Source organism: Phyllostomus hastatus, unplaced genomic scaffold (genome assembly GCF_019186645.2).
Source record: "Phyllostomus hastatus isolate PE091 unplaced genomic scaffold, TTU_PhHast_1.1 phas_contig_34, whole genome shotgun sequence".
Classification (NCBI taxonomy): domain Eukaryota; kingdom Metazoa; phylum Chordata; class Mammalia; order Chiroptera; family Phyllostomidae; genus Phyllostomus; species Phyllostomus hastatus.
This window is the reverse complement of record NW_025333857.1, coordinates 66,430,632-66,442,163: the sequence shown is the minus strand read 5'-3', so window position 1 is coordinate 66,442,163 and position 11,532 is coordinate 66,430,632.

The following is an 11,532-nucleotide window of genomic DNA, read 5'->3' as shown; positions in this document are numbered from 1 at the left end:
GTCCGCCCCCGTCTTCCCTCTCCGTGACGGGGAGAACCACGCAGCCTGCCTCCCTGGCCGGGCTCTGTGGGCCTCCCAGGAGATGCCAACAGGAGGGAGAAAGGCCCGGCCCGGCTGTGGGCCACGCTTGCCTTCTCCCCTTGGAGACCTCACACAACCAAGTCCTACGGGGACCCTCGCCCAGCTTCCCAGACCCCCGAGGCTCATGCTGCCCCTCGGAGCTCCGGGGCAGGCTCTCCACCCCACCCTCAGCCTTCGCTGTGGCTTCCTCTTTACTTGCAAGGCTGGGATAACCTCACTCCTCACACCCTCAGGGTTGGCTCTGTGGAGTGGGTCAGCCACGGGCCGCCCAGCTCTGCGGTTCCCAGATCCAGCCCTCGTCCAAACCCGGTCTCCCGTCCTGCCTCGGCCTCTTCCTGTGACAACGGGACGCCTGGAGCCTGGCCCTACCCAGCCCACTGGGTTTCCTCAAGGCCAAGACCCAACAATGGAGCTCCAGGCCTTTGTTAGTGGGTGGCATTTTGCCACGCGTGAAGGGCTGCCCAAACAGGTCAGGGGTCCTTTTTCCTGCCCCCACTGCTGACGGCCTGTCAGTAACAGAGACCAACTTGCTTCCTTGGTGGATGCCCGAAACAAGGGAAGGGCTGGTCTCTTGAGTTATGGGGACTTCTGCCTTCCGTCTGGTGTTCTGGAAATAACACCCTCATCCCTAGGCACTGAGCACCAATCTACCGAGGGGTCGTAGGGCAGGCTTCTACCAGGGACAGCCCTGACTCTGCACCTTGAACGGCTTATCTCTGACAGGATGAGACCCAGGCTGTCTTCAGGGTGGGAGGCAGCCATTCTCTCAGTAAAGCTTTACTGAGACCTCCTGTGCCCCAGACCCCAGGGAGGGGAAGGGAAGATGGGTACTCTGCCCTTAAGAAACTCTTAGTGCATTGTGGGAAACCGGTGCATAAGAAGACCATTGAAGCTAGTACATAAGAGAAGCTCAGAGAAAGCACAGGGTTCCAGATCTTTTGAGTGAAGCAGGGAGGGCTTCGTAGAAGAGGTGGTACCTAAACTCAGCCTTAAAATACTTTGAGATGCAGGAGATGGTGGTGTGGGGGGGAGTGAAGACTCAGAGGCGGAGAGCAGCCTTGGCTTGGGGTAGGGTCCGTGAGGTGGGACCTGGGTGGGACCCTTGGGGCTGTGAGCCGCAGGGCGACAGTGATTTAAAAAACTTGCTAACTTATCTTCCAGCAAAGCCCTGTGTTAAGTGCACAAACACCTCCTAGCTCACCTCTTCAGGAGTAAAAAATGGAAACAAGGCTAACATAAAATACATTTCTAGGACATAAACTATCTACCTTGTTGAGATATTGCAAGTATTAAATCAGACGTGTAGTACAAATTCCAATTTCACAGTCCTTAAGAAGTAGCCGAGTTTCTCTCCCACCACCCGAGGGCTTCACATCCTACTGCATGGCCTGCTTTCAGGTCAGTGTTAAGTGACACCCGTAACAGACGCCCTTGCTGGGTTCCTCCTTTTAACTGGAGAGCCGCCAGGGTCTCACCTGAAGAGCCCGCGGATCAAGCAGTCCTGCCATTATAGCTGTTACATCAACACGACCTTGAAGTCACAGCCTCGTCTTTAAGGCAATCATCCTCCCTTAAATTTGAAAGCTCAAAAATCTCTGGCAATTTTATTACTTATACATCCGTGAATCTGAAAAAAAAAAAAGCTTGCTGGAAATTTCTATGCTTTGTTATCTTAAGGAGTCAGTTCCTTCCTTCATGACTCTCAGGAACCCTGGGGTCCGAGTGAGAAAACGAGGCAACCCAAGGGGTGCCAGGCCGGAGGAAAGCTTCTGTGGGTTCCCCCTCCCCCTGGAGCTCGGATGGAAAGGCCACTGGAGCCAGGGAGGGTCCTCTCACCTGGTCCTAGACCCCGAGCCACTCTCCTAGCTGTGTGACCGTGGACAAGTCACATCCCTAGCTCTGAGCCCAACTGCCCCCACAGGCCAAGCGGACTCACCAGGCCCCTGACCAGGCGGGTGCTGATGACTGGTGGTCATTGCAGCCTAAGGCCCTGGCACAGAGAAGGTTCCTGAAGCTGGTGCCGTGGGGGGCTTTGCACTGGGTTCGTGGAAGGGGCAGAATCCCTAAAGCCTTCTACAAACAAGTCACGTGTTGGGTCCTCCACTCCGCAGATCCTCCTGGCACCAGTGCGGTCTTGCCAATCAGGTCAACATCGCTGCACACAGGGCAGTGGGGGGCACAGGCAATAAATGAACACATGAAAATGTGCCTTTCCATGGGGGGGCGCCCAAGGGCCTAAAAGGGGAGCAGCTGGTTGCCAGGTTGCCCCTGGGGTGGGGCCCAGGCTGCCCAGCACCCTGCAGCCTGTGGAATGCAGTGACTGGCGCTTGCGTTCCCAGCCCCATGTCTGCTCTCCCAGGCGCCTTTTCCTGGAACGCACCAGGTCCTCCCCAGGCAGCTGGGCCTCCAAGTCCTAAGAGGGCCTTCCCCCCTGCTCCCTTCCCATCGGAGCAAGGCCAAGGTCAGAGAGGGGAGGGGCATCATCAGAGAAGGCACTCACCCTGCCTTGGGGGGAGGGTGGGGAGGATGAGAAGGGGGAAGCTGACCTTCAGCCGCTTCTCCTCCAACACCCTCCCCAGGGACTGGGAGGCAGCTTGGAGAGTAGAGGCCAGGTGGTCCCAGGGGCCCCTGGAATAACAAGGATCCTGTTGTTTTGTGCTAGAAAAGTAGTAGACACATTTAAGATAAAAATTCTACACTTGGCATTCTGGGCCCCAACCAACCTTTCTAATCAAATTTCCCTTAACTTGGTGTTCTCACCCTTGTCTTGGGGTCCACAGCGGATTCCCTGGGGAATCACAGAACAGTGTCAGCCCATAGCTGACCCGCACAAGTTGGTTCGATGATGACAGGGTGAGGGGATCACTGAGCACCAGCCCTGCATGAGGTTGTCCCTACAGAAGCCATGGCCCCGTCCCTGTTTCCAAAAGAGGTGGCAGAGGCCCAGAACTGCTCCAGCAGTCTGCAGGCTAGCCACGTGTGTCTGCGTGCCCCCGAGGGCTTGCTAAGACGGAGACTGCCACCCCCACCGCACCCGAATGTTTTGACTCAGTAGTGCTGGGGTGGGGCCCAGAATCTGCACCTGTCACACATCTGCAGCTGATGCGAGTGCTCTGGGTCGGGGACCACAGTCTGGGAAGCTCTGCCCTGCACGGTGTGCCCCTCTGAGTAAACCGTCTGCCCTTTGGCACACGAGAAGTTCAGCATAGCCCACTGTCCACCGCAAGGGTGTATGAGGACTTGCCTTCCCGGCACAGGCACTAGAGGGTTCCGTTCCTGGCTGTCACGCTGGTGTCCCACCCGCAGGGGACTACCCCCAGGCACTCCATTCAGGCCTCTGTGAGTGCTCCTCCTGACCTCCTCCTGACCTCCTCCTGACCGCCACAGGACACAAACTTCCCGGAGTGTGGGTGTGTCCGTCAGTGAGGACAAAGGGGACTGTTCAGGACGATTTGCTCCCTTAGGTGAGCCCCATGAGAGGGACCAGGCAGGGCTCGGCGGGGGGTTAGGGTGGGGACAGGAGGGCTCAGAGAAGACTGGCAGAGGCTTCCGGACAGGGGTGGAGAGGGTCAGGGCTGGAGAGCTCAGTGATGGGGGAAGCGGGGCAGGGCCTGCAGCACCTGCGCCTGCAGCTGTGGCCTCCAACGACGGGAGCTCCCTGCAGTCATTGTGAGCTGAGGAACCTGTCTCTTTCATCCCCCCAGCGGGCACATGTGGCTTCTTTGTCAGACTCCAGCCAGCTTGAGCAGAGCAAGAGTGTCCTCGTTCATGCTGCATGCCTTACTGATGATTAGGCTGTTAAATAATGAAAAACACCCTATATGAGGGTGTTTTCATTAATAACGACAGCCGTCATTTATGAGCACCTGTTATGTACCAGGCACTTTACATCCACAGGCTCATTCAGTCCTCCCAAAACTCCGATAAGGCGGGTACTGAGGTGATCCCCATTTTACAGATGAGAAGACAGAGGCTCAGAGAGCTTTACTTGGCTAAGGTCCTAGGGAACAACAGGGCTACGTCTCCCCATCTCAAAACTGTCACTTTCCACTCCACCTTCCTGCCCCTCGTTTCCTGAACACCTGTGCTGCAGAAGGCCCCGGGGGACCACAAGATGAATCATTCGAGTAGTCACTTACTCAACAAAGTCTTCGTGAGCACTTGCTGTTTTGTATGGGCTTATTTATTTATAGCTGCCTTATTTCAGAAAGCACTTTACCTACTTCTTCACTTGATACACAGGAGAGTAAAAAGGTGAAAGCATGGTCATGTGAAGGGTGACACATGGAAAACAAAAATCGGAAAGGTCAGAAGAAGCCAGGACTGAGGCAGGTAAACAAAGAACAGGCCTCCAGGTCCCATGTGCTGTGGAGACGGGCCACAGATTGTCTCCCAAGCCTTCTAGCAGGCAAAACCCTGACCCCTGCGGCACAGCGGCCAGAAGACATAAACCAACGGTTGCTGAGGGGAAACCTGACTCTCTCAGACCCTGAGACTGGAGAGGTTTTTTCCCAGGGAGCTGGCACGAAGCGCTGGCACTGTGCACCATAAGGAGCAGTGTCCCCAAACAGCGTACTGATGGCACGTACAGCACGGGTCTCGGGCTGCCTCCTGTACTCCCGGCCGTGCAGCCCAAGCCCCAAAGCCGGGAAGCGAGCCTGCCACTCTCCAGCTCACGCAGTCCGCACACAGCCTGTATGGGAAACGTCTGCAGCGACTGGCAGTCGGCTCGCTGAATGCAGCCCTCGGGTAGCTCTGTGTGGCCTGAAAAGTGTACTTCAATTGTTCAAAGTAGTTGTCCACCTTAAACAGATTTCACATAAAAATCCAGATTTTGGTGGGTATTTTTTAGAAAATGGATCGACAGCATGAGGCCCCAAGAACAAAAACTGGCCAGGGCTGAGTAGTTTTCCAGCCCTTCCATGGTTCCCCAGAGGCTCTCGCTGTCTTCCAGGCCCCTCCCTGGCTTTGCAAGTCACTGGGAGCTTGCAGCCCGTTTTAGGATGCTTTGCGGTGTGGCATGACTGTGCACCAGAAGCACCCAGTAAGTAACTTGGGTATAGTGCAGAGTCCCGGGCCCTGCTCCCGGGTGTGGGGTTGTGCTCAGGCACCTGTGTAACAGGTGATGTCACGCAGGTGGTTGCTCCTAACAGAGTGGGCTGTGGTGATTATAGCTACTCAGCTCTGCTGATCCAGATACATGGGTGAACAGTGTTTCTTTCAGCACGATTTTTGGCAAGAACAGTGGGGTTGTGAGTTCAAGGCCACCTGCCCCAACAGGGGCCTGGAGGGCAGTCCCCCTGACTTGCGGGGAAGCCCTGAGTCACGTGCTGTAATTACAGACCCACCTGGGGAACTCTTCAACCCTGGCTCCCCCACCCCACGCCAGGCCAATTACATCAAAACCCCTGAGGATGAAAACACAGCATCAGCATTTCAACTCTCCTCAGATGACCCAAGGCTGCTGCCAGGTGTGAGGAGCAGGGCTGAAAAAGGAGCAAGCCCCTGCTTTGAGCCAGGTAGCTACGCAGATGAGCAAAGCTCCCCAGAGAAGGAGGGCTGGTGGCAGTAGGGAAGTGGGTGGTGAGAATGCCACACGTGCCCTGGGGACCCAAGCAGGGGCACCTCACCCGGCCTGGGGACTCCAACTCTCCACCCCACCATCCTCAGGAGGAGAGGCCTGGGCTGAGTCTGGTGAATAAATACCATGCAGCCACATAAAGGAGGAAATCTGGCCAAGGGTACAGTCCAAGGCTCTGAGGCCCCCACAGAGGGGGAGGAGGTAGAGTTGAAGGTTCTGGCACAGTTGGCTCAAAGGTGGAAGTGGGGAGTATGAGAAGAGGCCACAGAGGAGGGAAGTGGCCAAATCACAAAAGGCCTCGCATGCCAAGCTAACCCCGAACTTGACCCTGAAGCTAGAAGAAACCTCTCGAGGTTTTTAAGTCATATGGAAGAACAAACCCCTAGTGGGCTGGGCGTATCAAGGAGGGCTTCCTGGAGGAGGACAGACTTGCACCGAGGGAGGGGCAGGATTTGGAAAGCTGGCAGGGAGGGACAGGTGTGGGTATTCTGATTAGCTGCTGCGATTACAACTCTCGAAAACCCTTCCCTCACCTGCGCCTTTTGAAACCGTTTGAATCACAGACTGACTGTGTTAAAGATGTGTTTGTCTGTTATTTGAAAGCTGTGGTTTCTCTTTAACAGACTGTGGGCCCCATCCTTTGACTAGGAACCAGGAAGGAATGAAGAACACATACTCTTGCCCGGAGAGCTAATTACTGAAACACCGTGGGCCTCACCAGGGTGTATGGCGTCACTGTCTCTGTCCTCCAAGAACTCCGAACTTCTCACTGGTCCGAGTTTTCAGTGCATTTTTATGGGCTGCCCCAAAGCCAAATGGAAGCTTTTTTTTCCATCAAGGCTCCCCGAGACAAGTAGCCAGGTTTCACATATTAAAGTGAAAATGTCAAAAGGGTTGTTAAAAAAGGTAAAAAAAAAAAAAAGATACAGGCTCATTTGTGAGGCCTCGTTTTAGGAGACTCCCATTAGAGTTCAACAGCATTTGCCTGTTGTTGTTTTTCCCCTGAAGAGCTGACAGGTTCTAAGGATGATGATGATCATTCCATCAGTTGTTTATGCATTCACTCAACAAACACCCCCTGGGCTCTGACTGGGACCCAGGCCTTCAGCTGAGCTCCAGAGGCGACGATGCCTCAGGCACGGATGCTCCGTCCCCTCGGCCTCCGGGCACAGCACACCTCATGGTTCACGAAGCTGTCACATGCCATGCTGTGAGCTGTGTACAGTTTTATCCCCATTTTTCAGAGTGAGAAACAGGCTCTTGCTTCAGAGTCATGATGCGAGTCAATGGCAGAACTTGACATCGGGTCATCCAAGTTTAAACCCTAAATTCTGTCCACTCTACCTTGCTCCGTTTTAAGCAATACCATCTAACTGTCCTTGGCTTAGGTTGGAGCTGTCACTCATATAATCTGTTTAGTATTCACCCCCACCTCAGAGTCCTGGTTTCCCTTTTGGGGAAAATTTCCCATTGTGGGGAAAGGGGAAACTAGCATCTGCTTCCATGGCCGCCCTCACTACCAAAGCCTGGTGAAGCGAAATTCTTCCCGCACACCTCCTCCTGCCTGCACAGTGGGCAGGCACTGGTGACACATAGCGTCTTCCAATCATTCCTGGGGCTGCCTCTTGAGTGAGTGGCGAGGGGACCCTGGCAGGTTGAAGTCGCTCTCGGCAGAGGACCCTGGATCAGGCTGTGCCTGCAGCACTCTCCTAGCTGGGATTCCTGCGCTCCCCGGGCTCTGCCCTTTGTCCGAGCCTGCTCTCCGGCCACCTGTCGATTCTGTGAGCCCTCACTATCTTCCACTACGTCCCTTCTTGCTTGAGATGACCAGAGGTGGTTATCGTTACTTCTAACCTAGAATCTTGACCGACACAAAGCCATAGGTCCCCATCCTATTCACACAGCTAGCCTCCCGAGGTGCTGTGGGCATCGACCCAGAAAAGGCTTACCCAGAAAACCATATTTGAATGCTGTGAAAATGCCGGCACGGTCTCTCTGGCCAAGGCCCAGGAACTGTAGCAGAGAGACCCAGTTGCCCAGGCTGCCGCCTGTGCCCTGAGAAGCCAGGCGTCTTGCTACTGGGCCACAGACCTCAGCTCTTCAGGCCACCACCAAGTTCACTCTTCTTCAGTCCACTCCCACCTGTGTCCTGCTGGCCTCCTTGCGGTCCTGAGCAGGGAGACGCAGTAAAACTCAAGAGTGCAGCCTGCCACAGGAGGGGCGAGCTGGGGTGTACGGACAGAGGGGCAGGAGGGCCAGGAACCAGGGGACCTGCATATGTGTCATGAGGGGCTCGGGGGATGGGCTCTCAAAGGCCCGGTCAGTGACTTGTTCCCAAGGACTGTGCAAGAAGGTCCCTCAGTCAGGGTTCCCCAGGAAAACAGAACTGGATATAATTGGATACATATCTTTACTTTGGTTTTAAGACGTTGGCCTGAGTGACTGTGGGGCTGCCCAGTCTGCCATCTGCACGTCAGGCTGACGGGCTGGAAGCTCGGGCTGAGTTAATCCTGGAGCCCGAGGCGGCGCCTCTTCTCTGGGAAACCTCAGTGTGTGCTGTTGTGGCTCCAACCGACGGCGTGAGGCCCACCCACACTATCAACGGTGATCTTCTCTTCAATCCACAAACTGTCGGTGCTCACCACATCTCACAGCCACACCTAGATTAGTGTCTGATTAAATAACTGGGTGTGTCCTGGCTGGTGCGGCTCAGAGGATTGAGTGCTGGCCTGCCAACCCAAAACATTGGTGGTTCGATTCCCGGTCAGGGCACATGCCTGGGCTGCAGGCCAGATCCCCAGTTGGGGTTGTGTGTGTGTGAGAGGCAACTATCAATGTATCTCTGGCACTCATTGATGCTTTTCTCCCTCTCCTTCTCCCTTCCCTTCTTTCTGAAAATAAACAGAAAAGAACATCTAAATAGCCCAGCCAAGTGGACACAAAAGTAGCCATCACAGAAAGGTCCTCCCCCTGGGGCTGGCAGGAGGGGGTGACTGCAGGCAGCACGGACCAGTGAGAGGAGTGGGAAACACTCGAGCTGACATTGGGTCGTCTCCTGGCTGCAGAACAGGACATGGCACCTCAGTCACACCGAGGGCGGGTTGCCCAAGCTGAGTTGGCTGTGCAGGTGTGTGAGGAGGTCACTCATCGTTTGAGCCTGGGCTCTCCTCTGCTCTCCCTGAGACCCGCACAGACCGACCCCCTGCTGCAGAGGCCTGCCCCTGTCCCCCCTCTCGCAGTGCTCTCCCCCTGCCTTTTGTCCGGCTGCCTTAGCGTTTGTCTATTTGGGCTGGATGTCCATACATACTATGCCTGCTGAACCCACCGGCCCTACAGAAGTCCCAGAGCCTCCTTCCTGAATGCCAACGGCTCTGGATTCCCGCCTCCCCTTCTCTTCTAGCTCCTGAGACACATCGGCCACCACATTCACCCTGGGCCTGTCTCAGCCTCCCAGGTGGGGTCAGCCCCAATGGTCTGAACCGCATCTGCAATGAAACGCTCACAGCCCAGCATGGACGACTCCCACGCCAGCTGGGCTACCTCCACGCAGCTCTGGCCCAGGTGGTTCCCCTCCTTTGTGGCAGGAAGCATATGGGACCTTGAACATGATCTTGGAAGAAGCGGCCTAAGAAGCAGATCTGAGTGGTCCCATCTAAGCCTCTTGGAGCGATTTCCCCAGTGTAGGCCCAGTGATTGGGGAGAGGACAGACCACAGAGAGAGACCACAGCGAGTTTCTCGCAGAGCAGCAAGAGACCGAAAAGTTGTCTTAAATAGCCATGGAATTCTGACGGCAGATTCACAGCCTCTCCACGCTGAGAGAGGGCCTGAAGGTCACTTGGATATTCCCCCACCCAGTCTCACAAACTCCTGAAATTTGTGAGAATGTCACCTATCACAGAACACTCAGTCAACCAGAGGGACTTTTCAGGACATTTTGGCAGTAGAACAATTCAAGAGCTCTGCTGGAGATCTCACGGAGGCAGCTTGAGGGAACTCTGAGCAAGCTGGGGCATCTGCGGATTTACCTACTAATGGGTCTGTCTGGCCCACCCCACCCGCCAGAGGCTGTGTCACTCAACGTTAAGCAACGACGCCCTCTGTTCCCTGCCCCCTGCCCCTGCGCCGATCCCCGCCCCCTTCCTAGCAAAGTCCCTGCCCACAGCCTGTTTCCAAATACCTGCTGAATGCTGGACAGATTGCTAAGGCACCCCCCTCTATTTCTGACAGACAGGGAGGCTACAGTTCAGAGAAGAGGTGAGACCCGCGCGTGGTCCCACGGCAAGTTTGCGGTGCGATAGGATCCTCGCCCCGGGTCTTGTGGGGGGGGGGGGGCGGGGAGCGCTCTCTTCTACCCTCCCGCCTGACTTCTCTCGTTTCCCCACAAAAGCCACAGGTAGAAGTGTTTATGGTCTGGCAGCTAACCACGGCCACAAGCACTTCAACAGGTCACGGTCTGACCCTGTCATCTGTTTTGCGTTTTTCTTGTTTTTTTTTTTTTTAATTTTTTAAGTGCTGTTAACAATTGTGCTTTCTACTCTAATTTGCAAACTCTCAGCACCGCCATGCTGAGGACGTTATAAACCGACACCCCAATTCAGACAGCGGAACAGAGGCCCACCTAGCTGCACCCCTGCTTTCAAGGGTGGTAACACCGTTAACATTACTATTTCCAAAGTCTGCACCACAGCCGTAGGTGTTCCTATTGGTGAAAAGCATTTCCTTCTCTGCAGAGCCCTTTTGTGTGTGCTAACTTGACTAGTGCTTGACAAAAATTTCCAGAATGAAATCATGTTCTCTCAACATAGTGCTGTATGTTTCAAAGGGGCGAATTTTTTATTTTATATGAAGTGTCTACATACCTCAAAACTTGACTACAAAAATAAGGCCATGAAAAGTCACAAGTGACTTTTATTTTCTTCCTTGTGCTTCTCTACGTTTTCCAAGTTGCCCTTCCCGGAAAGAAAAAGATAGAAGAATGCCGTGGGCTGAGGAGGAGGATTCAAGGCAGGAGACCTCTCTGAGGACTTTGACCTCTGATTGTCCCGCCTGATGGGCAAGTGCAAAGACACAACTGAGGGTCAGGGGAGGAGACCTCACCCCACACTGTGTGTGACCTCCTGGGGGGGGGGGGATCGCTCCGCCCCTCCCAGCCCCCACTCCCTCCCCTCTGGACGGATCTGCTGGGCCTGCTTCCTCAAGCTGTGACAAGTTGCCAAACAGACAGGCTGGGACACTGCGCTCTGATGGCCCTGCACACGTGACCAAACCTCATCGGTCTCCCTGCCCCTTCCATCTTGGCACTATCAAATACTTCAAACACACAGAAAACAGAAAAAGTTTTACACTTGAGAAGGAGAAGGATCAGGAAGAACAACTCTGGACTCAGCATTGCCAAATCTCGACACCTTGCCACACTTGCTTCAGATCTTTTCTCCTAAGAAATAAAACATTACAGGCCTGGCTGGTGTGACTCAGTTGGTTGGAGCATCGCCCTGTAGCCAGAAAGTTGCGGATTTGATTCCCGGTCAGGGCACACACTTGGGTTGCAGGTTCGGTGCCTGGTCTGGCTCTTACGATCCCCAGCCTGGGCACATACAGGAGGCAGCCAATGCTTCTCTCTCCAATCAGTGTCTCTTGCTCCCTTCCTCTCTCTTGAAAAGGCCATGAAAAGGTGTTCACGGATGAGGATTAAAAAAGCACAGAAATAGATAAAGCCCTGCATACCTCTCTCTGACCGCCGTGCCATCGCCCCCTTCTCAGGGATAGCTGCCCTTCCAAATGTGGTGCCTTTGCTGCTCCGTGTGCTGCATAAACTTTTCCTCCCTGACTGGAACCCTAAACATACATGTGTCTGTTTAAAGCAACTGTT